This window comes from Tachyglossus aculeatus, chromosome 5 (assembly GCF_015852505.1).
Source record: "Tachyglossus aculeatus isolate mTacAcu1 chromosome 5, mTacAcu1.pri, whole genome shotgun sequence".
In the NCBI taxonomy this organism is placed as follows: domain Eukaryota; kingdom Metazoa; phylum Chordata; class Mammalia; order Monotremata; family Tachyglossidae; genus Tachyglossus; species Tachyglossus aculeatus.
This window is the reverse complement of record NC_052070.1, coordinates 98027883-98051408: the sequence shown is the minus strand read 5'-3', so window position 1 is coordinate 98051408 and position 23526 is coordinate 98027883. Positions and strand designations below refer to the sequence as shown.

The 23526-nt window shown below is 44.9% G+C and overlaps 1 protein-coding gene across 3 annotated transcripts in view; it reads left to right on the top strand.

Moving 5' to 3' along the window:
• SV2B (synaptic vesicle glycoprotein 2B) overlaps positions 1-23526 on the top strand; it is a 155226-nt gene that overhangs the window by 14311 nt on the left and 117389 nt on the right. For 2 of the 3 annotated variants that reach the window (XM_038747124.1, XM_038747125.1), the window contains exon 1: positions 2304-2611. The exons of the other annotated variant lie outside the window; for it this stretch is intronic. The gene's annotated coding sequence lies outside the window, so the exon portion shown is untranslated. Of the gene's footprint in view, positions 1-2303; positions 2612-23526 lie in introns of those variants that run through there. 3 annotated transcript variants of the gene reach the window in all.

Below are 23526 nucleotides of genomic sequence, written 5' to 3'. Positions count from 1 at the left end.
TGATTACTATGTGCAGAGCACTGTACTAAGTGTTTGGGAGAGTACAATCCAACAGAATGAGTAGGCATGTTTCCTGGCCTAAAGGAGTTTACAGTCCAGGGGGTTAAAGTTGCTAGTGGTCCTTGTTTGTTTGAAATGCTCAAATAAACATGTATGGTTGTGCCAGGACAATCTCATATTCTGCAGGTTATCCTGGGCTGTTCTAGAGCATTGTCACATATTAGAGTGGCCATTGATGGCACTCAAGAATATAAACCACCCATTTTGCTGATGATTCCATCTCCAGTGGGGTATGGGTCAGTTGAAAACTGGACTGTCCAGTATCTAGAAAGGCCATCCAATCACCAACCCCCAGCTACTATGGCTCATGCCGAATGCCTGGATTTCTAAGTCCAGGCTGGAGCATGCTCAGGCTATGCACATTCTTTTTGTTTTTCAGTATTTGTTCAGTGCTTACTAGGTGTCAAACAGTGTTCTAATAGTAATAATAATTGTGAGATTTGTTGAACATGTACTGGGTGCCAGGAACTGTACTAAGAGTTGGGGTGGATACAAGCAAATTGGGTTGGACAAAGTCCTTGTCCCACATGGGGCCCACAGTCTCAATCCCCATTTTCAGAAGTAGCTGAGGCACAGAGAAGTAAGGTGACTTGCCTAAGGTCACACAGCAAGCAATCGGCAGAACTGGAATTAGAACCCAGGTTCCCTGACTCCCAGGACCATACTCTTTCCACTAGGCCGTGCAGTTTGGATTCTATTGCATTTTGCGATGTGCGTATTAGACAGTCTAGAGTGCTGCTGGATGGTAAATATTTTGCGGGCTGGAATCGTGCCTACCAACTGTAGTCTCCAAGCCTTTATTACTTTCTTTCATTCATTCATTCAATCACATTTATTGAGCGCTTACTGTGTGCAGAGCACTGTACTAAGCGCTTGGGAAGTACAAGTTGGCAACATATAGAGACAGTCCCTACCCAACAGTGGGCTCACAGTCTAGAAGGGGGAGACAGACAATAAAAAAAACATATTAACAAAATGAAATAAATAGAATAGTAAATATTGACAAGTAAAATAAATAGAGTAATAAATATGTACAAACATATATACAGGTGCTCTGAGGAGGGGAAAGAGGTAAGGCGGGGGGGTAGGGAGAGGGAGGAGGGGGAGAGGAAGGAGGGAGCTCAGTCTGGGAAGACCTCCTGGAGGAGGTGAGCTCTCAGTAGGGCTTTGAAGGGAGGAAGAGAGCTAGCTTGGCAGATGTGTGGAGGGAGGGCATTCCAGGCCAGGGAGAGGACGTGGGCTGGGGGTCGACGGCGGGACAGGCGAGAACGAGGCACATGAGGAGGTTAGCGGCACCCCACTCAAGTCCCAGAGAAGTTGGGGGAAGGTATCCCAGTGCCCCCAGTGTTCAGCCAAGATAATGGGGTCAGTCTTTCCGCAGTTGTGGGTGAGTGGGAGCCAACATTCGCTCAGCGGTTATTTGTAGGACTCTGTTTGAATACCATGCCTCAAACGGCTCTGCGTTTGTTGGTTCCTTTGTGCCTCCGCAGCTGGAGGGATTAATTTTTTTCAGGAGATACAGAGGCAGGCGGTACAGCAAAAACAGGCCAGCTCTTGCCGCTGAATGTGGGTGGAAAGAGTCAGGTCAAATATGGCTGTAGTACTCTCCCAAGAACCTAATACAGTGCTTGGGACACAGTAAGCACTCAATCAGTAACTACTGATTGATTGACCGATTGATTGGGCAGAGGGAGATGCACTATTCGCAGGAGCTTCTGTCCCCATTTTCAAAGGTCTGGCTGGAAAGGAAGACCTGATTTGCTGTCAGGGCATGGCAAAGCTGGAGACTGTAAGGTTGTTCATTCATTCAGTCGTATTTATTGAGCACTTATTGTACTAAACAGAGCACTGTACTAAGCATTTGGAAAGTACAATTCAGCAACAGAGACAATCCCTACCCAATGGGCTCAGGGAATGTATCTGTTATATTATTATATCGAACTCTCCCCTATGCTTAGTACAGCGCCCTGCACATAGTAAGCTCTCAATAAACACAATTGACTGACTGACTTGGCTCTTTCAGGAGAGATCCGATTGGGCATTTAGCCTCCCTACTGGTAAGAAGTGGACCAAGCCGTACCAGTCCAGCTCCTCCCTGCCTCTTTCCTTGCCTCTTTCTCCTCCTGTAAATGCAGAGCCAATTTACGGTGGTAGTTAGAGTCAACACATCTGTCATGTTAGCAACCCTCCCCCACCTTCCCACCACCCTCCGCCTCCTGCTGCTTCGCGCCTCCCCCTTTCCTCCCTTCCCCGGCTTTTCTGCTCTGCCTGGTGTCCCCCTGGGCTTCTGCTATGCGGTGGTGAAGTCTGGTTTTTTTTTTTTTAATTCTGGCTGATGGACTCTCCCATTTGTAGATCCTCAGTCCCTGGACAGGCTTGCACTGAGTTGATCAGCTTGGCTCTCAGAGCCTGCGCTCCTAATCTCTGGCTTGTGCCTTTGCAGTGGCCGACGCAAACATGCACAGGGCATCTCTCCCACTCCCTAGCTGGGGATGATCCCAGCTGGTGAGGGGCCACCGGCAGACTTCGGACCCAACCTTTCGAAATCGGGGTAAGAGCTTTTCCTTCCAGGTCTCCTGTCTTGATCTCTCCTCCAATGTTTGGAGTGTAGGGGAGGGGCTTAAGGGACAGGGTGCGGAATCAAGGTGGGGAGGACAAATTGAGCAAAGACGTGGGGGAATGTACCCTGAGGGAGACAGAATTTATCGGATAAATCTTTGCCACCGGAGGAGACATCTGGTCAATTTGGTTCTCACTGTAGGTCTGAGAGTGCCTTAGTTGCCCTGCTTCTTTCTGCTTGGTGGTGGTCCATTAGGGGTGATTGGGCAACCTCACTTCTCTCCCTGAAAGCTTTCTCCTTCTTGTGTGGCAAATGACCGAGGGCGGCCAGGAACACCTCTGCTTCCCTAGGAAAGCAAGCCCAGTCGATCCTGCAGAGTCAACCCCAAGCCAAAGGGGGCTGCCGACTTACTTCCCTTCAAGGGGCTTGCAAAAGCCATGAGGGAGAGAAGACCCTCAACTGATCTTCCATGCAGCCGGGGTGGTTGAGGGGAAGGGATGACCTTCAAACAGAAGGTGGTGGTGCAAGCCAAAATAAAACAGAGGCTTGGCAAAATAGAATTGGAGCCCTGGTGGTCCTCACCAGTCAAATCTGGGGCAATGCACATTTTTTGGAGAAGGGACAGTTGGACCGGGTCAATTTCTGTCAAACAGGGAGGCAACATTCATTCAAGGGAGAATGGTATATATGGACCCAAAAATCAAGGGGTCAAATCAGTAGGAACCCACCTGCTCTGCTCCCCTGCCAGCAAAAAGTGGACCTCAGGCCTTGGGCCTGGGGGGGATTCTCCCCATTTTCCCTACTGAGAGCTCACCTCCTCCAGGAGGTCTTCCCAGACTGAGCCCCCTCCTTCCTCTCCGTCTTCTCCCCATCCCCCCCTTATCTCCTTCCCCTCCCCACAGCACCTGTATATATGTATATATGTTTGTACGTATTTATTACTCTATTTTATCTGCACATATTTATTCTATTTATTTTATTTTGTTAATACGTTTTGTTTTCTTCTCTGTCTCCCCCTTCTAGACTATGAGCCCACTGTTGGGTAGGGAACATCTCTATATGTTGCCAACTTGGACTTCCCAAGTGCTTAGTACAGTGCTCTGCACACAGTAAGCCTCAATAAATACGATTGAATGAATGAATGGAGAGGAGCGAGCAAGTGAGACTATGGTGCTGCAAAACAACCCCCACTGGTTCAATCGATCAAGCAATCAATAGTATTTATTGAGCACTTATGATATGTAGAACACTGTGCTAAGCTTTTGGGAGAGTACAATGTGACAGAGTTATATTGTGGGAAGCAGTGTGGTCCAGTGAATACAGCACAGGCCTGGGAGTCAAAGGGCTGTGGATTTTAGTCCCGGCTCCAGCACTTGTCTGTTGTGTGACCTTGGGCAAGTCACGTCACTTCTCTGGGCCTCATTTACCTCATCTGTAAAATGGGGATTAAAATGGGGTTAACTATGAGCCCCAGGTGGAACATGGACTATGTTCAAACTGATTACCTTGTATCTATCCCCATGCTTAGAACAGTGCTAGGTACCTAGTAAGCACTTAAATACCACAAAAATAAAAAGCGAGCTGGTAAATCTGTTCCCTGCCCACAGTGACCTTACAGCCTAGAAAAAGCGTACAGTCTAGAGGGAAAATAGGCAAAAGGATGAATGATGGCTAAGCACTCTCCCCCCCCCGACCCTTTTTAAATAGCATTTGTCTAGGACTTATTGTGTGCCAGGCATTGCACTAAGCACTGGGTTAGATGCAAGATAATAAGATTGGAAGCAGTCTGTGTCCTATTTGGGCCTCACAGTCCAGAAAAAGAATGATCTTCTGATGATCTGGGCCTCCTTCTTACCTTGCCCAAAAAACATCCCAGTACTTCTCTTCTCCCTCCCTCCTGTCACATTCGCTATTCAGCATCACCTAGGTTAATTAAACACTCAGGAGCCTGAATTAATTCAGAAAATGCTTCTTATTCATAAAGGACTATACAAAGATCTCTCCCTCCCCAGGTAGATAATCCAAAAATTAGAGAAGACAGATTGTCTTGGGCAACTTCTGTTTGTGACCCCCTACCCACCGTTGCATTTTTTTCTTAAGCAAGGAAATGGTCTTTGAGTCACATTTTGGGGGAAAAGTGAAAGCCTGCCTGGGCATGGCAAAGGACTCAAGAAGTTGCCGAGGACAGAGGCAATTTTTGCTGGAAGTTGCAATAAGTAATAATAATAATAATGATAATGATAATTAGGGCATTTATTTAATAGTAATGATGGTATTTGTTAAGTGCTTACTATGTGCCAAGCACTATTCTAAACCCTGGAGTAATAATAATGATGGCATTTATTAAGTGCTTACTATGTGCAAAGCACTGTCCTAAGCACTGGGGAGGTTTCAAGGTGATCAGGTTGTCCTATGGGGGGCTCACAGTCTTCATCCCCATTTTACAGATGAGGTAACTGAGGCCCAGAGAAGTCGGTGGAGTCAGGATTTGAACCCATGACCTCTGACTCCAAAGCCCATGCTCTTTCCACTGAGCCACGTTGCTTCTAAGAGCAGATACAAGGTAATTAGGTTGTCCCACGTGGGGCCCGCAATCTTAATTCCCATTTTACAGATGAGGTAACAGGCCCAGAGAAGTTAAGTGACTTGCCCAAAGTCACATAGCTGACAAGTGGTGGAGCCGGGATTAGAATCCACAATCTCTGACTCCCAAGCCCATGCTCTTGTCTCTAAGCCAAGCTGTTTAGGAGCTTACTACATACCAAGCACTATGCTAAGTGTCAAGGGTGGATTCATTCATTCATTCATTCATTCAATTGTATTTATTGAGCACTTGCTGTGTGCAGAGCACTGTACTAAGCACTTGGGAAGTACAAGTTGGCAACATATAGAGATGGTCCCTACCCAACAACAGGCTCACAGTCTAGAAGATGGGCTCATAATTATCATCCTTCTCCTCCTCATCATCAATTGTATTCATTGAGCGCTTACTGTGTGCAGAGCACTCTACTAAGAGCTTGGGAGAGTTGGTAAACATGTTCTCTGCTCACAGTGAGCTTGCCATCTGAAGGGATATAATCAGTTCAGACAGAGTCCCTATCCCACCTGTGGCTCACAATCTAAGGGAATTAGTCCTGGAGACCGCTGTTGACCCATAAAACACAGTGTCCCATGTCTAAACGAAGTTTCTGTCCTGCAGAAAGTAACTTCTCAACCCCTTCCCCCGCTTTCCACGAGGCCTTCCTCTTCCCTGCTCTCTGCCACTTAGGCTTTCTTCCTCACTTCCCTTTTTGCACCTGCTCTACGTACTCCTTCCTGCTCTCCTGCTCTTAACTAGTGGAGTAGAAATTCTGTATAACACCTGCCTTCCTTCCCACAACTGGGAGAAGCAGCATGGTCTAGTGGATAGAGCATGGGTCTGGGAGTCAGAAGGACCTGGGTTCCAATTCCGCAGTCTGCCACTCATTGCCTGTGTGACCCTGGGCAAGTCACTTAACTTCTCTGTGATTCAGTTACTTCAACTGCAAAACTGGGGGTTCAATACATGTTTTCCTTCCTACTTAGATTGTGAGCCTCATGTGGGACAGGAGATGTGACTGACCTGATTAACTTGTATCTAGGGGAGTGCTTAGAACATTGCTTAACATATAGTAAAGGCTTAACGAGTTGGCCTAGTGGATAGAGCACCAGGCTGGGAGTCAGAAGATCATGGGTTCTAATCCCTGCTCCACCACTTGTCTGCTGTGTGACCTTGGACAAGTCACTTAACTTCTCTTTGCCTCAGTTCCCTCATCTGTAAAATGGGGATTAAGACCATGAGCCCTCTGTGAAACAGGGACTATGTCCAACTCAATTACCTTGTATTTACCCCAGTGCATAGAACAGTGGCCTGGCATGTAGTAAGCATGTAACAAATGCCATAATTATTAAGTACCATAAAAAAGGGGAACAGTAAAAGTTGGAATGAAGGCCTTCTTTCCACATGTCTTTCAAGGGCCTCATTCCCAGTGGAGGAAGGTGAGTTGAGAAAGTTGTGGAAGAGTTATTGTCCTATCAGCTAGGCTCCCTTCTTAACTGCCATGAAGATAGAGGCACCTAATCTCATCAGTGCTACTGGACTAGTGTGTATGGATCCCTATTGCCTTTCCAATCAGTCGGCCAAGCAATCGATTGTGTTTATTGGGCACTTACTGTGTGCAGGGCTCTGTACTAAGCTCTTGGGAGAGTACAATATAACAGAATTGGTAGACACGTTCCCTGCCCACAACGAGCTTACAGACTAGAGGAGATACAGATAAATAAATTACAGATATGTACATAAACACTGTGGGGCTTGGGGAGGGGTGCAAATCCAGGTGCCAGGGTGATGCGGAAGAGAGCCCGTTGTTGCATAGGGACCATCTCTATATGTTGCCGACTTGTACTTTCCAAGCACTTAGTACAGTGCTCTGCACACAGTAAGTGCTCAATAAATACGATTGAATGAATCAAAGTGGGAGAAGAGGAAATAAAGGCTTAGTTGAAGGAAGGCCTCTGGGAGAAGATGTGCCTTTAATAAGGCTTTGAAGCGGGGCAGCATGATCATCTTCTCCAGATGGTAACTAGCAAGGTGAGAAGCATTTTGATAAACCCAACACAGGGTCGTCAGACCAAGGTGTCAGTATTTCCTATAGGTCACTATATTTATTTCCTCCTCCTGGGATGACTGGGACAGTGTGGAGCCCAAGGCACCCTGCCGTATGCACTGCTTGTTCTCTGTCCTGGTCTGCCTGACTGCAAACATGAGAAGTAGCAGGGCCTAGTGGAAAGAGGTTCTAATCTCATCACCACTACTTGACTGCTCTGGGGCCTTAGGCAAGCCACTTAACTTCTCTGTGTCCTAGTTTTGCCATCTGCAAAATAGGGATTAAATATCTTTTCTTCTTCCCCCTTATTCCCTGAGCCCCATGTGGGACAGGGACTGTGTCCAACCTGATTCGTTGTGAACGGGGAATTTGGCTGTTTATTGCTATATTGTACTCTCCGAAGTGCTTAATGCAGTGCTCTACACACAGTAAGAGCTCAGTAAATATGGTTGAATGAATAAATAATTGTCTTGTATCTACCCCAGCACTTAGTAGAGTGCTTGGCACACAGTTTGCTTAACAAATGCCATTGCTACTACTATGTTATTATTATTATTATATTATTATTATTATTAAATCTGCATTGCTTGTTTTGCTTTAAGCAAATCACTGATCTTTAACAGCTAGGGCTTTTTCTTTAAAAGTTAGGGCTACACCTTGCAAAGACATAAAATTCCTGACCTCAGAAAGCAATACAATGGGAGAAACAAGTCAGGCAATCATGCATTAAAAATGAGTATGCACATGACTTCACATTTTCTATAATACAGCATGCACACAGCATATATGCCTATATATGTGTAATATATTTGTGTTTTATGTATATACACATATGTATATCATGTATATCATTTTGGAAAACACGCAAATTTATTACATGAGCTAAAGGGCAGAAGCGACTACACTGTGCTGGTGGAATTGGAATAAGGAAATACTTATAGACATCTGAGTAAGGACACCTTGTTCTGACTCTCCCTCTAAGGATTTGTCATAACTTTTCTCACCCTGGTCGTTCCATTTTGAAATTCTTTTTGCATTTCAGTGAGAGCTCCCAGCCGCACAAACCATCTGTTCAGCCTATTTACTCCCACAGGGAAAGCACGAGGCTGTTGGCAAAATCGGGCTTGTCTCCACGATGGTCTGTCGCTTTGTGTCTGTCTGGAAGGAGTCAGGGACCTGGCTGAAGGGATCAGATGACAGAGCAGAAAAGGCATTGTAGAAAAGTAATAGTAATCGAGACTTTTAGAGTTTCCTTCCCTGAGAAGCTGGAAACCTATTAAAGCAGGTTCCCTCTGAGAGAGTGAGGCAGGCAGAAAATGGGGGATTTGGGACTCAGCAAGTGATTAGAGGCTCTCCTCGTCTTATGCAGGCTGATAGAGGAGCTGAGAAGATAATTCATCTTTCTTTCCTCCAGGTTTAACATATATTACATAGTAAGTGCTTAACATAATTAGTAATAATTGTGGTATATTTTAAGCACTTACTATGTGCCCAGCACTGATCTAAGCACAGGTAGATGCAAGATAATCAGGTTGAACAGTCTCTATCACACCTGGGACTCACTGTCAAAAAAGAAGCATGGTCTAGTGGAAAGAGCATGAGCCTAGGAGCCAGAGGATCTGGGTTCTAATCCTGACTCTGGCCATTGCCTGCTGCGTGATCTTGGGCAAGTCACTTAGCTTCTCTGTGCCTCAGTTTTCTTACCTGCACAATGGGAACTTGGTACCTGTTCTGCTTCCTACTGAGACTGTGAGCCCCATGCAGAACAGGGATTGTGTCTGACCTAGCCCATACTCTTTTGCTACTAGGCCACACTACTTCTCTTCGATGAGGTTCCCATTCTTAAGTCCCATCTCAAGGGTAGAAATTAGTTCTCACAGCATATGTTGGAGTCGTGGTAACCTTGCTTAAAGGTGTAGGTTCTGTTGGGAATCGTGTGCTCTCCCCAGTCACTTCTCAAGGGCATGTTAAAACAGACAGGCTACCCTGAAACAGTAATTCCTGCCTTCTCTCCTGAAATGTTCCCCCCCCAAAAGTACACATCCATTGCTGAGAGCAACTTCCTCGGCTTTTTCCCCCATTAGACCACTTTCCTGACTTAGCTGGCTTGCCTCATCTCAACAGCAGAGAGCCATTAAGTGCTCTCCATATGCACATGGGGGGAAGAAAGCTTTTAAGCATTTATAGCTGGCTCATGAAAGGTCAGTGCATCTGTATCAGGCTGGAAGCATATTGACTGCCTCTTTGTACCTGATGATGGAAGGAATCAGAGTCTCATTGAGTGATGTGTGCTGTTTCTGGGTTGGCAGTGAAGCCTTCTGGTCTCCAAACACGGACTTCAGTATCTGGCAGCTGAGGTTTTCCTTCTCCTCTTGTGAGCTGAACTTGTTGGGTGAAAGATATTTTCCAATCTGCTTGTTGTGGGAAGAGATGCTCTTTACAAAGAACAAGCCCCTGTTTCTGAGGGTGGGTGGAGTAGACGTTGCCCAATTTTCTCAGCCATGTAGAAATGGAAAGGAAGGATAATAATCAAGATATTTGTTAAGCCCTTAATATGTGCCAACCACAGTACTAGGTTCAAAGGTAAAGACAATATAAGTGGGTCAGATAGATTCCCTGTCCCAAATGAGACTCACAGTCTAAAGCGTGGCTCAGTGGAAAGAGCACGGGCTTTGGAGTCAGAGGTCATTGGTTCAAATCCTGGCTCTGCCACTTGTCAGCTGTGTGACTTTGGGCAAGTCACTTAACTTTTCTGTGCCTCAGTTACCTCATCTGTAAAATGGGGATTAAGACTGTGAGCCCCATGTGGGACAACCTGATCACCTTGTAACCTCCCCAACACTTAGAACAGTGCTTTGCACATAGTAAGTGCTTAATAAATGCCATGATCATTATTATTAAAGGGCAGGGAAGACAGATTTAATAGATGAGGAAACTGAGGCACAGAGAAGAGAAGTGACTAGCCAAAGGTCACATAGCAGATTAGTGGCAGAGTTAGTAAGCAGCATGAACCAGTGTAAAGGGCATGGGCCTGAGAGTCAGGGAACCTGGGTTCTAATCCTGGCTCAACCACTGATCTGTTCTGTGACCTTAGACAAGTCATTTTACTTATCTGGGTCTCAGTTACCACATCTGTAAAATGGTGACTAAATCCTCCTCCCTCTGACTTAGACTCTGAGTCCTATGTGGGCCAAGAACTGTGTCCAGGCTGCTTATTCTTGCCTCTACCCCAGATCTTAGTACAGGGCTTATTGAGTACCATTTTTTTAAAAAAAGTTGACATTAGAAGTCTGTCCCCTGCTTCCCAGGCTTGCGTTCTTCCCACTAGGCAACAAACACTCCTTCTTTACAGGACAGTGGAAGGAAGCCATGACACCTAGGAAAGTTCATGGTGGTCATTCCTCTATGGAAGTAAAGCTGTAGTAGCTGCCTCCCCTCCTCCTTCCTGCCCCCCTCCCTCTGACCCTCTCTCTCTGCCAGTCCACAATCACACATCTCCCTGTTATGATGTGGTGTGGAGAAGCAGCGTGGCTCAGTGGAAAGAGCAAGGGCTTTGGAGTCAGAGGTCATGGGTTCAAATCCCTGCTCTGGAAATTGTCAGCTGTGTGACTTTGGGAAAATCACTTAATTTCTCTGTGCCTCAGTTACCTCATCTGTAAAATGGGGATTAAGACTGTGAGCCCCCCATGGGACAACCTGATCACTTTGTAACCTCCCCAGTGCTTAGAACAGTGTTTTGCACATAGTAAGTGCTTAATAAATGCGATTATTATTATTATTATTATGTTTCATAAGGATGAGTGGTGATTTGAGGCCTATGTTTGCCAAACTGGAGCTTCTTCAGCCCTCCACTTAGTGTCAAAATGCCTCTGTGCTCCTCATGGCTCTGTCCTCATGGCTGTTAGCCATGAGGCTGCACGCTAGAGTGTGCGAGCAGTTGGGGGGCAAAGTGAGGTCTCACATCTCAACCCCTGAGGCTACCCCTGGCATAGCGGATAGAGCATGGGCCTGAGAGTCAGAAGGTCATGGGTTCTAGCCCCAGCTCCGCCGCTCACCTACTGTGTGATCTTGGGCAAGTCACTTCTCTTCTCTGTGTCTCAGTGACCTCATCTATAAAACGGGGATTGAAACTGTGAGCCCCACTTTGTACAGGGACTGTGTCCAAGTCAATTTGCTTGTATCTACCCAAGTGCTTAGTAGAGTGCCTGGCACATAGTAAGCACTTAACAAATACCATCATTATTTTGGGGGATACAGCATTGAGGAGTGGATAGAGCATGGACCTAGGAGTCAGAAGGACCTGGGTCTTCATCCCAGCTCCGCCACTTGTCTGCTGTGTGACCTTGAGCAAGTCACTTCACTTCTCTGTGCCTCAGTGACCTCATCTGTAAAATGGGGATTGAGACCGTGAGCCCCATGTGGGACAGGGGGCTATGTCCAACCGGATTTGCTTGTATCTACCCCAGCACTTAGTACAGTGCCTGGCACATAGGAGTGCTCAACAAATGCCATAATTATTATTAATTATTATTATCAAAACTCATGCGGGAGCAATGGTGAGGGGCCGGGCCTTTTCCATATTGATGGTGCAAGACCAGTGTAGGGGCTGGCTAGCCTGCCAGGGGTACACTGTTTTCATCCATTTCGGCCTCCCTCCCCTAGATTTCTCCCTCTGAAATGCCACCTGAGCTTCTGCAGACTGAAGCCACAGTAGTATCAGTTAGAAAAGCAGCATGGCTCAATGGAAAGAGCCCGGGCTTGGGAGTCAGAGGTCATGGGTTCAAATCCCAGCTCTGCCAATTGTCAGCTGTGTGATCTTGGTTAAGTCACTTAACTTCTCTGTGCCTCAGTTACTTTATCTGTAAAATGGGGATTAAGATTGTGAGCCCCACGTGGGATTACCTGATCACCTTGTATCCTCCCCAGCTCTTAGAACAGTGCTTTGCACATAGTAAGCACTTAACAAATGCCAATATTATTATTATTATCATTATTATTATTATAAGGCCTCTTGGGGTGGGTATTGGGCACCCCATGGAGGAAACCATTTGCCTCAGAAACTGATTTTCCTCCAAAGTGTGAAGGAAATGGTGAGCCCCATTAAAATCCCTGAGATACTCAGCTTAGCGCCCCCAACCCCTCTCACTCAGCTCTCCCCCACATTCCTTGGCTCACGTTGGGATCCGTTGGCTTTACTCCAGAAAAAAGGCTTAATCACATGGCCTGCTGTAGGGTCTGGCTAAGATTTTCAGAGATGCATTTTCACTGCTGATTTTGGCACTGATGAGTCATCTTGAGAAGCCATTTTCCTGTGGGAGAAGGAGAAAGGGGAGAGTGGTGGTTTATGTGCCTGTGTGTGCATGCAAGTGTGTGTGTGTGTGTGTGTGTGTGTGTACATGTATGTGTGCATACATATGTGTATGGTGGAGGTGTAAGTTTCAGTCCTCAGAACCTGAGCACCCTACCCCCATTCTTTGGAACGTTACTGATTTTTTGGGCATGCACTTGCTTGGGTGGCTGGAAGTCCTCCTGAATCACTAAGGAGCATTATACAAGCCTTTTTGTCTCTCGCTTCATTACTGTTATAATGATAATAGTTGTGATATTTGTAAAGTGTTTACTATGTGCCAAGCACTGAACTAAGCATTGGGGTCGATACAAAATAATCAGGTCAGACACTGTCCCTGTCCCACATAAGCCTCACAGCCTAAGGGAGGGAGAACAGATAGCTAATCTCCATTTTGCAGATGAGGAAGCTGAGGCACAGTGAAAAGTGACTTATCCCAGGTCACAGGGCAGACAAGTGGCAGAGATGGAATTAGAACCCAGATCCTCCGACTCCCAGCCTAGTCTTTCCACTAGGCCATACTGCTTCTCAGCAAGGGAGTGATTATTGGCCTGAGGCTGCTGGGATCTTTGGAGAGGACCATCTGTTCAAACTGACCTATGCCCAGCACTGCTCAGTGGGAGTGTGGGCCCCTGATGAAAATCCAACATGGCAGCGATTTGGTGCAAAGACTGCCACACCAGGAGAAAGGACTGTAGATAAGTCTTCACTGCCAGATTTTGTGTTTGTCTTGTGCCATTGGGTCCAGCCCAGGCCTTCCAATTTCCCTGCATTTTACCTAGAGCTTCCCTGTTTCCTTAACAGCGAAGCAGAATGGCCTAGTGGATCTAGGATGGGCCTGGGTGTCAGAAGGTCCTAAATTCTAATCCCAGCTCTGCTACTTGTCTTAACAAATACCATTGCACTTAACAAATACCATTATTATCAATAGTAGTATTATTATTAACGAAGTGGCTGAGGCCCTTTTCCTGAGCCCGTTATTGCCTTTATGAAGCATAGCCACAGAGAACACAGTGAAATACACAGCTGCTGCTCTAAACTGATTCAGAGGCATCCCCCTCCAGCCAAACATCTTCTCTAAAACAGGTATGTAGCCAGGCAACATATCTGTATCCTGTGGAGGTGGAGAACAAGGAGGAACAAAGTTAGCTCTTCCAAGGCAGGGCTACAAGCCTCCAAGTTTCGATTTTTACTAGACTGTTTTAGCCATTGCAAGGAAATTGAACTAAAGAAGCCCATTTTGGAAGGCATGATGAACTGTGCAGGAGCTGGCAGGAACAGGAAGTTCTAGCTCTGTTGCCTTCCCAGATGAAGCTTAGATGCCAATTTGAGAAGTGTATCCAGGTTTGCTCAGGGCCTTGCAGAAAGCCTGTCAGAGCCTTTCTGTCACTTGCAGAAATCTGGCTGCTGCTTGATGGGAACAGGTGGACAGGGGGAGGGGAGGATCGTGACATGCTGAAAGGGTTTTTTAAAATGAAAGTTCCTTTTTAGAGAGTTTCCTTGGTGAACTGCCAGTCTGCAGGGTAGTCCCCGAGAAGAACTGTTCAATTTAGAAAGAAGGTGAGGAAAGGTGTGGAGTCCTGTCCCACCCACCCTGAGTTTTCCAGTGTTCGAGGGCAATGGTGGGTAAGCCTTTGTTCCCTGGGAGATGATCCATCATGGAAAAGCAAGGGTTAGAGGGCATAACATTGTGAAACAGCATGGCCTAGTGGAAAGAGCCCAGACCTAGGAGACAGTGGACATGAGTTCTAATCCTGAATATGCTACTTACCTGCTGTGTGATCTTGGGCAAGTCACTTAACATCTCTGTGCCTCAGTTCCCTCATCTGCAACATGGAGATTCAATACCTTGTTCTCCTTCTTACTTACTCTATAAGCACCATTTGTACTAACCCAGTGCTTAGTACAGTACTTTAGAAAAAAAATGTATTTGCTAAGTGTTTTCTTTGTGCTAGGCACTGTGCTGACATAGATACAAGCTGATCAGATTGGACACAGTCCATGTTCCGCATGGGGTTCACACTCTTCATCCCCATTTTACAGATGAGGTAACTGAGGTCCAGAGAAGTGAAGTGACATGCCTAAAGTCACACAACAGACAAGTGGAGGAGTAAGGATTAGAACCCAGGTCCTTCTGACTCCCAGGCCCGTGCTCTATCCATTAGGTCACACTGCTTCCCAGTTCTTGGCATATATTAAGCTCTTAACAAATACCACAAAAATCATAACGGTTCTCCAGCATCTGGGGCTGGGGAAAATCTGAACATATGTGGTAAGGCAGCCACTGGAGCCCCTCACCCATCCCAGACATTGAGGTGCCCATAATGAAGGAACCATTACACTGACCATAATAATAGTGATACTATTAATAATAATGATAATAGTGATATTTGTTAAGCTCCTACTGTCTGCCAAGCACTGACCTAAGCACTGGAGTAGAGACAATCAGATTTATTTATGGTAGTATTTGTTAAGTGCTTACTATGTGCCGAGCACTGTTCTAAGCGCTGGGGGAGATACAAGGTAATAAGGTTGTCTCACGTGGGGCTCACAGTCTTAATCCCCATTTAACAGATGAGGTAACTGAGGCACAGAGAAGTTAAGTGACTTTCCTAAAGTCACACAGCTGACAAATGGTGGAGCCAGGATTAGAACCCATGATCTCTGACTCCCAAGTCCATGCTCTTTCCACTGAGCCACGCGGCTTCTCTGATGAGATAGTTTCTGTTCCACATGGGGCTCACAGTCTAAGAGGGGGTTTGATCAGGCATTTAATCCTCGTTTCATAGCAGTGGGAACTGAGCCACAAGAATTAAATGATTTGCCCAAGTTCACAAACTGGGATAAGTGGCAGAGCTGGGATTAGAATGCAGTGAAATGTGATGAAGTCCTAGGTGGTGTTTTATGGAAGTCCGTGTGAGTCTGCTTGGACCTAAAGTGTTTTTCCCTGACCACCCCTCCCAGGCCATGTGTCCATTAATATGTAGGTGCTGCTTCCAAGCTGGGGCTTAGTGGCAGAGCTGAAGCGGTGGAAAGCCGATGGCTTAAAATACAAACAGAGGACAAAAAGGCCTTGAGTGTGGAATCCACGCCAGACAAGGGACTGATCAGATGCAGACTGAACAGTCCAGTCCAAAACCCGATGAATGTCCAAACCCACTGGGGTCGATCGTCTCTCTCTGCCTGCCATTCTCTCTGCAGCCAAGGAGAATGATATGTACTCAGGCTTCTTGCCAGCCAAACCTGCTCGGTTTCTTCCTCAGCCCCCTGCCTCCTTTCTAGTTTCCCTCATATGTCCTGGACCACATGTCGTCTCTTGGCCAGCATGGCCAGGAAGGTTTGGGGAGGAGGGGGCAAGGGAGGGAATGGAGATTTTCCAGAGGGCGGCATTTGAATTCCACAGGGATCCTTGTGAGTTCTTACTTGGCTGGGCTTAGAGGCTGCCAGAGTTTTGGCACCGAGAGGTGAGAAGTAGGAGGACTTGCAGTCCTCTCTGCCTGGTAGCAACACAGTGTGCTGCTTCCTCCTCTATAAGGAGACAAAAAAGAACAGGGGCTGGATTTCGCTCTCATCCAGAAGGATATTGAGCACCTCCGATCTTCCAGAAGGCATAGTGACTTTTGTCCATAAACACCATTGACAATGCATTGCCCTTTACTCTCCAGCCACTGAGGAGGTGAGGAATAATATTCACAAGAGGAAAAGGAGGAAACGCCTGATTGAAGCATTTTTTTTCCTCTCTCTCTTCTCTCATACAGACACACACACACACACATACACACACACACGTAAAGTATGTTTAGATATGAAATACCATAGACACCCTCCATTTTCCAGTTACGACAGGAACACAAGACTTTAGCAGCCTGGTATCATGCTACCATTTCATCAGCCTAGTTATCTACCTATCTATCATCCATCTATCTCTCCATCTATGTGAATTTGTGTCCGGGCTATTGCCAAGCACATTAAGCTACCAGAGAGAGTATTCTCAGGTGCTGATTGTCTAGGGGAGCTAGGGGTGTGAGCACAGACATATGCACGTGTGGAGCTATTTTATGTATTTTTAAACTTGGATGGTATTGAATGTGTATTCTTTTATATGCGCAACTGAGCCCCAAATTCCAAATAGTGTGTAAGTTGATTCTGGCCCTCCCAGTGCCTATGCTCCTGCCTAATAATAATAATTATGGTACCTGTCAAGCACTTACTATGTGCTAAGCACTGTTCTAAGCACTGGGGTAGATACAAATTAGTCAGGTTGGACACAGTCCCTTACCCACATAGGGCTCACACCTCATTTGTAAAGTGGGGATTAAGAGTAACTGAGGCCTAGAGAAGTGAAGTGACTTGCCCAGGGTCACAGAGCAGACAGGTGGCAGAGCCGGAATTAGAACCCATGACCTCCTGACTCCCAAGCCTGTGCTCTTTCCACTAAGCCATGTTCTGCTCCAGTATTACAGTTTAAACCTCCAGGTTATCACTGTTCCCTGAACAGCTTCCCAATATGTCTTGGAACCAGGTTTACACACTCGTCACATGCAAAGAAACTGGATTCTTGTGGGAAAGTCAGGAATCACTAGGCTTTCTTGGGATTGGAACAATTATGAGCCAGGCAGAAGCAGCATGGCCTAGTGGAAAGAGCACAGGCCTGGGAATCAGAGGACCTCGGTTCTAATCCTGACTCTGCCGCTTTTCTGCTGTGACCTTGGGCAAGTCACTTCACTTCTCTGCGCCTCAGTTCCCTCATGCGTAAAATGAGGATTAAATCCTCCTCCCTCTTACTTAGACTTTAAACCCCATGTGGGACAGGGACTGTGTCCAACCTGATTATCTTGTATCTACCCCAGTGCATAGTACGATAGAATGTGAATGGCACATAGTAAACACTTAACGAGTACCATTATTATAATATTATTATTATTGTGTAGCTCCCTGGGAAGTCTTACTTCGGTAAGAAGTTCAGAAATCCTGGAAGTTCAGAAATAAACCAATTCTCCCCAATTTCCAAGCCTTTTTGAAGTCCCATCTTCTCCCGTTGACTTTCCCCATCTAACCCCTGTCATATCGTTCCCCACTATCCCCTCAGTACTTTCTGTGCCACCTCTGTGTTTATGCAGTCTCAATCACCCCTAATAATTTACATATTCTATTACTCCGACAATTCATCTACAATCACATCTTTCTGTTCTTTTCTTCTTCTTTTATATTCCTTCCTTTCTCCAGATTTTAAGTCTTTGAGGGTGGGAACTTATCTACCAACTCGTTTTTCGACTCTCCAAAGCTCTTAGTATTATTGCTCTGGAAACAGTGCTCCATAAATGTGACTGATGCAATTCATTTTGTGCCTGTCCCCTCCACTAGATTGCAAATTTCTTGAAGGCAGGAATCATGCCTTCTCATGGCATTATATCTCTCAAACCTTTACTACGGTGCTCTATACAATGCAGATGCTCAGTTGATTAATTGATTAATAGATTTGCTTGTCCACCTAGAAGCCTATGTTTAAAATTAGCTGATCAAAGTGAGGAAACTGAGGTAAACTCTGGCCTCTCCCTTAGTGATATGTGCAGGGCCAAGTATTCTGGTTGCCCTGGAAATGGGAAGTGGTAATGTTGGTTGACGGAGCTTTTTGGTAAAATTGGTCTTTTATTCTTTTTCTTTTTTGGTCTTTGTTAAGCACTTACTTTGTGTCAAGCCTGTTATAAATGTTCAGGGAGATATGAGTTAATCAGTCCAAAAACAGTCCCCATTCCACAAGGGGCATATAGTCTCTGTAGGAGGGAGAACAGGCATTGAGTCCCCATTTTACAGTTGAGGAAACTGAGGCCCAGAGCATTAATTGACTTGCCCAAGTCACCCACAGGCAATCAGCAGAGCCAGGATTAGAACCCAGGTCCTCTGGCTCCCAGGCTCATGCTTTAAACCACTAGGCCATGCTCCTTCCATTCCTTTCATTTCTCTCCTCCCCCAAATAAGCCAATATCACACCTCAGCAGAACACGACAAGACTGAGGTTTTTGCAAGGAAGAAAAATCGGTAGTGTGAGTGACTGTCAGGGAAAACTGCTTGACTCCAGCAGGCTAACTCCTGTGATTTTTCTTCTCATCTATATTTTCCACCCCAGCAAGTGTACAGAAAAATGACTGGCTCATTTGGAACAGATTCACTGGAGATGTTCAAAGACAGAAGGTTTTGGCCTCCGGCTCTTCTGGGAGCCGTGAAGCAGGTGATGTGTGTTGCCACAGGCTGATTTAATATTCGAGGCAAAGTTGGTGGCAATAGCATCACTCTGAAGACTGAGTCCAGACAAGGATGAAGATGTATCAGGAGGAAACAGCCCTGTACATCACCTTTCTTATGTCTCGGCCTGGTTTAATAGGTGATTCATCCCAAAGACCAAAGAATCAGATTTTAAACCTGGGTTTTGCCAGGCTTAAAGTCTGATTCTTTTTGAACTCAAGGAAGTTCATGCTGCAGGGTGGATTCGAGAGGGATTTGGAAGTTGCTGGAGGGGGACCCACAGAGAAGTCAAGAAACTAGACTGCTGTTTGGCAAACATTAGCAATAATGTTTGCAAATTTGAAGTAGATCATTTTTTTCCTCCTCTAACTCCTAGAGCACTCAATTCTGTCTTCACGTTTTACTTACCATGAAAACGCAAAATCCTTAGTGAAAACAAATGATGAAGTAAGCTCATTGTGGGTAGGGTACTTGTCTACCAACTCAGTTATATTGTACTCTCCCAAGCGCTTAGTACAGTGCTCTGGACAGAGTAAGCACTCAATCGGTGAGATTGGTTGATTGATATGAATGCTAAGGGGCTACTTACTACAAGTTGAACTGGTTGGAAATAGCCACTTCACAGCCTCCAAGCCCTTCAGTCCAGAGAAATGAATGCAAGTTGGGGGAAATCCATTTTTTTCATGACTTCATTCCCAGAAAGTGAGTATTTATACTAACTTCAGAGGAAACTGAATAGATCTGAATGCACAAGTTATAAATTTTGGGGTTTCACTACTGCAGTAGGTGCACTCTGATGAGATTGCAGCTGGCTTGGGTTACTTGGACCTGGGTTCTAATCCCCCCATCACTTGTCTGCTGTGTGACCTTCGGCAAGTCACTTAAGGTCTCTGTGCTTCAGTTCCCTTACCTGTAAAATGGGTGCTTGTTCTCCCTCCTTCTTAGTATGTGAACCTTATGTGGGACAGGAATTGTGTCTGACCTGATTAACTTGTATCTACCCCGGAACTTAGAACAGTGCTTGACACATAGTAAGTGCTTAGCAAATATAATAATGGTAATGATAATTTGGTTAAATGGGTAGAAAGCCAAACAGTCGTAGCAAACAGTAGTGGAAGTTTAAATGGGACAGATGTTTGGTTAGGCATAGAGAAGTTAGGCACGTTTAGGCATGTAGAAGCTAATTCCCTCTTCTCTCCCTGCTGAAGAAGCATTCATTTTCATCTGATCAGTACAGCACTAGGCACCTGGAAGGGAGCAATTGTTTACTGACAGACTTTCCATTTTCATAGGATACTGCCCTTGGGACTCTGCCTGGCATGGACATTGCTCTCTTATCTATTAGTATCATTGTTCTGTTAGTCACTGTTGCCTTTCTGCGGGATACTTTCCCCTCTGTGTGGGGTTTTCAGGAATCCTGAGCTTATGGTGGATTCTGGGAAATTCTCAAAGAGATCTAGATTGGGTGTGGAGATGGGACATTAACAAAGTAATGGCTGGGTACTTATGCCATCCATTTCAAGGACAGAGAGAGAAAGAGAGATCCACAATCCTGACCACTCCATGTATAGTGTCCCTTACTGTGCTTTTATTGTTTGATTTTGCTTCTTTGTCTCCTGATTCTCTCAAGGCTCTTTTATTTCTTACACTCCATGGGATTGAGACTGAGGAACCCAAATTCTGCTCCTCTAGCCACAATGCCCAATCCCTCTTGTGTTTATCACTGTCCTTGTCTGTTAATTGCTCTGGTATCTTTTTGTTTCATCCTTCCATGTGTGTCTATTGCCCATTTCCTCTCCTCTCCCTTATTCTTAGGTTGTGAGCCCCTTGAGAGCTAGGAGCCATCTCATTTTTACCTGTTTGATTTTTCCAGGGCTTAGTACCATGCTCTGCATACAACAAATGCTTAATAAATGCCATTATTGGTATTCCAAATACTACCACTATGGGAACACTCTAGAGTAAATTTCCATATCTCAAGAAGTTTACATATAAAAGGGGAGATGAAATGGTGAACAAAATTCAACATTAACACACAAAATTATTTCTAACCCATCTATTCATCTGTCAGTCTGTCTATCTTTGCCTAGTTTATCTGGATTGTGAACCCCTGAGGGACAGAATCCATGACTAATTCCCACTTGTATACTGTTTCCCAGTGTTTAGGACAGTGCTCTGCACTTAGTAAGCACTTAAATACTACAAATATTGCTAGTTTAGGAGAATGAGTAGAATTAGGCTCAGAATGGGCCTGATTATGGGGTGGAAAATGGGTGTGGTTAACTGAGGAAAGCTTCCAGAATTTAATTGTAGGATATGATCTTCAGGCTAATTTGATACACATGATTTCAAACTTTCCCCGTTGACTTATTGAAGACATTCCCATACCACAGAAGTTTGCATCATCACATACTCTGGTTATTTCAGGGAGCTCTTTAAAAACCTAATGTTATGAGTAGGCAGAACATTAACTCTTCAAAGGAGAGTAGCCAACACCATATGATAGGCACAAATGCAATCAAATAAAGAAAAATAACGCTTGAGTTTTACACCTGGGTCTAAACTTAACTAGCAGGATATTTGTGCTTGTGGTTTCAATCACAGTTTCAAACTTCAAACAATTTTCAGAATGAAGCAACTCTTGGCCCCTTGAAAACCACTAAGTTAGGCCAAGGGCTAACACTGACTTCACATCACCCATATCTCACATGGAATTCGCCTTCATTGGCTTAAAGGATCCATGAACTCTTAGAGCTGGGCTCTCTAAGCTAACAAGCTAGCACAACTCTGCAATCAGTGCCCCAGAAATGCTATTGTGTGCGCCTCTTGGTACACCACAAAGGTAATTTCATGTGCCTTGAACTCTAGTATTTAAAATCATCTACATAGGTGGAAAAACATAAGAATTATTTTTAGCATTTAAGTATTTTTTTTAAATCCATCTGTAACACTTTATCTGCCCTGAAAAAAAAAAACACCCAAACACTGTTTTCATCTCCATGCTAAACTGAGGAAGATATTTGCTTATGTAAATTCATTTCATTTCAATTTTCTTCTGAAAGAAAAACAAAATATGGAGTGTAATCTAAATCTCCTCTCCTTCGGCTACCCCCCAATGAATTAAATAACATTTATTACCAAATAAATTCCCCCTTAACCGGGGCTGGCTTGGCTTTGCCACCAGATCCAAAATTCAAGATCTACATGAAAGGCAATTGAAATTCAGACTGAGATTATTTTGAATTTGAGTTTTATCTTTTACCATCTTCAAATAGCAGTTTTCCTTGACTCCTACTTCTCAGATGCCTTTCCATAATTTTTTATAAACACATATTGACAGGGGGTGACAGAATCTGGAGGACCCAGGATCAACCGCATATTTACTCGAATTTTCAAGTTTTGTTGAAAATCTATTTGGCAGTCCAGCTTTGGCAGTATTTTGAAGAATGTTTTATTTTTATTTCAGTTTTTGGACTACACCAATTCATTCATTTATTCAGTTGTAGTTACTGAGTACTTACTGTGTGCAGAACACTGTACTAAGCACTTGGGAAAGTATAACAATAAGCAATGACATTCCCTGCCCACAGTGAGCTTAGAGTCTGGAGTGGGGGAGTCAGACATTAATGCAATGCAAATAAATAAAATTACAGGTATGTACATATGTCTTGTGGGACTGGGAGCGGGAAGAGCAAAGGGAGCGAATCAGGGCAATGCAGAATGGAGGGGGAGATGAGGAAAAGTCAGACTTGTCTGGGAAGGCCTCTTGGAGGAGATGTGCCTTCAGTAAGGCTTTGAAGGTGGGGAGGGGAATTGTCTGTTGGATTTGGAGTCAGAGGTCATGAGTTCAAATCCCGGCTCTGTAAATTGTCAGCTGTGTGACTTTGGGCAAGTCACTTCGCTTCTCTGGGCCTCAGGTACCTCATCTGTAAAATGGGAATTAAGACTGTGAGCCCCCTGTGGGACAACCTGATCACCTTGTAACCTCCCCAGTGCTTAGAACAGTGCTCTGCACATAGTAAGTGCTTAATAAATATTATTATTATTATTATTATTATTATTTGAGGAAGGAAGGCATTCCAGGCTAGAGGCAGGACATGGGCCAGGGGTTAGCAGTGAGACTGGTGAGATTGAGGCACATTGAGAAGGGTAGCACTAGAGGAGAGAAGTGTGTGGGCTGAGTTGTAGAAGGAGAGAAATTGAAGTCATTTTATCTTACTGACCTTGAAATTCCAAGGGAACATTTACTTCTGTTGAACTCCTTTGGAAATATGGATTTAGTCATTTAATGACAAATGAAAAGCTAAAAACACTCAGCAACTTGTTAAAAGCGGAAGACAAAGTGAAACCTTGTGGTCTAAAGGTGACCTTAGCCACTTCATGCTGTTGGAGACAGGTAAATAACTTATTTAAGGGCCTCACATCTTTCTTTAGACACAAGTTTCTTCGTTCCCCTTTTGAAAAATGTTCTACTATTTTCCCCAGTTGGAAAAGGTGTTCATAAAACAAAGGCCTTTTCTGATGTTACTTGTGTATGTGACTGTCCCTTTTTGATTACCCGTTTTTTATTCTATGGCATTTGTTCATTCATTCAGTCATATTTATTGAGTGTTTACTGTGTGCAGAGCACTGTACTAAGCGCTTGGGAAGTACAAGTCGGCAACATATAGCTACAGTCCCTACCCAACAGC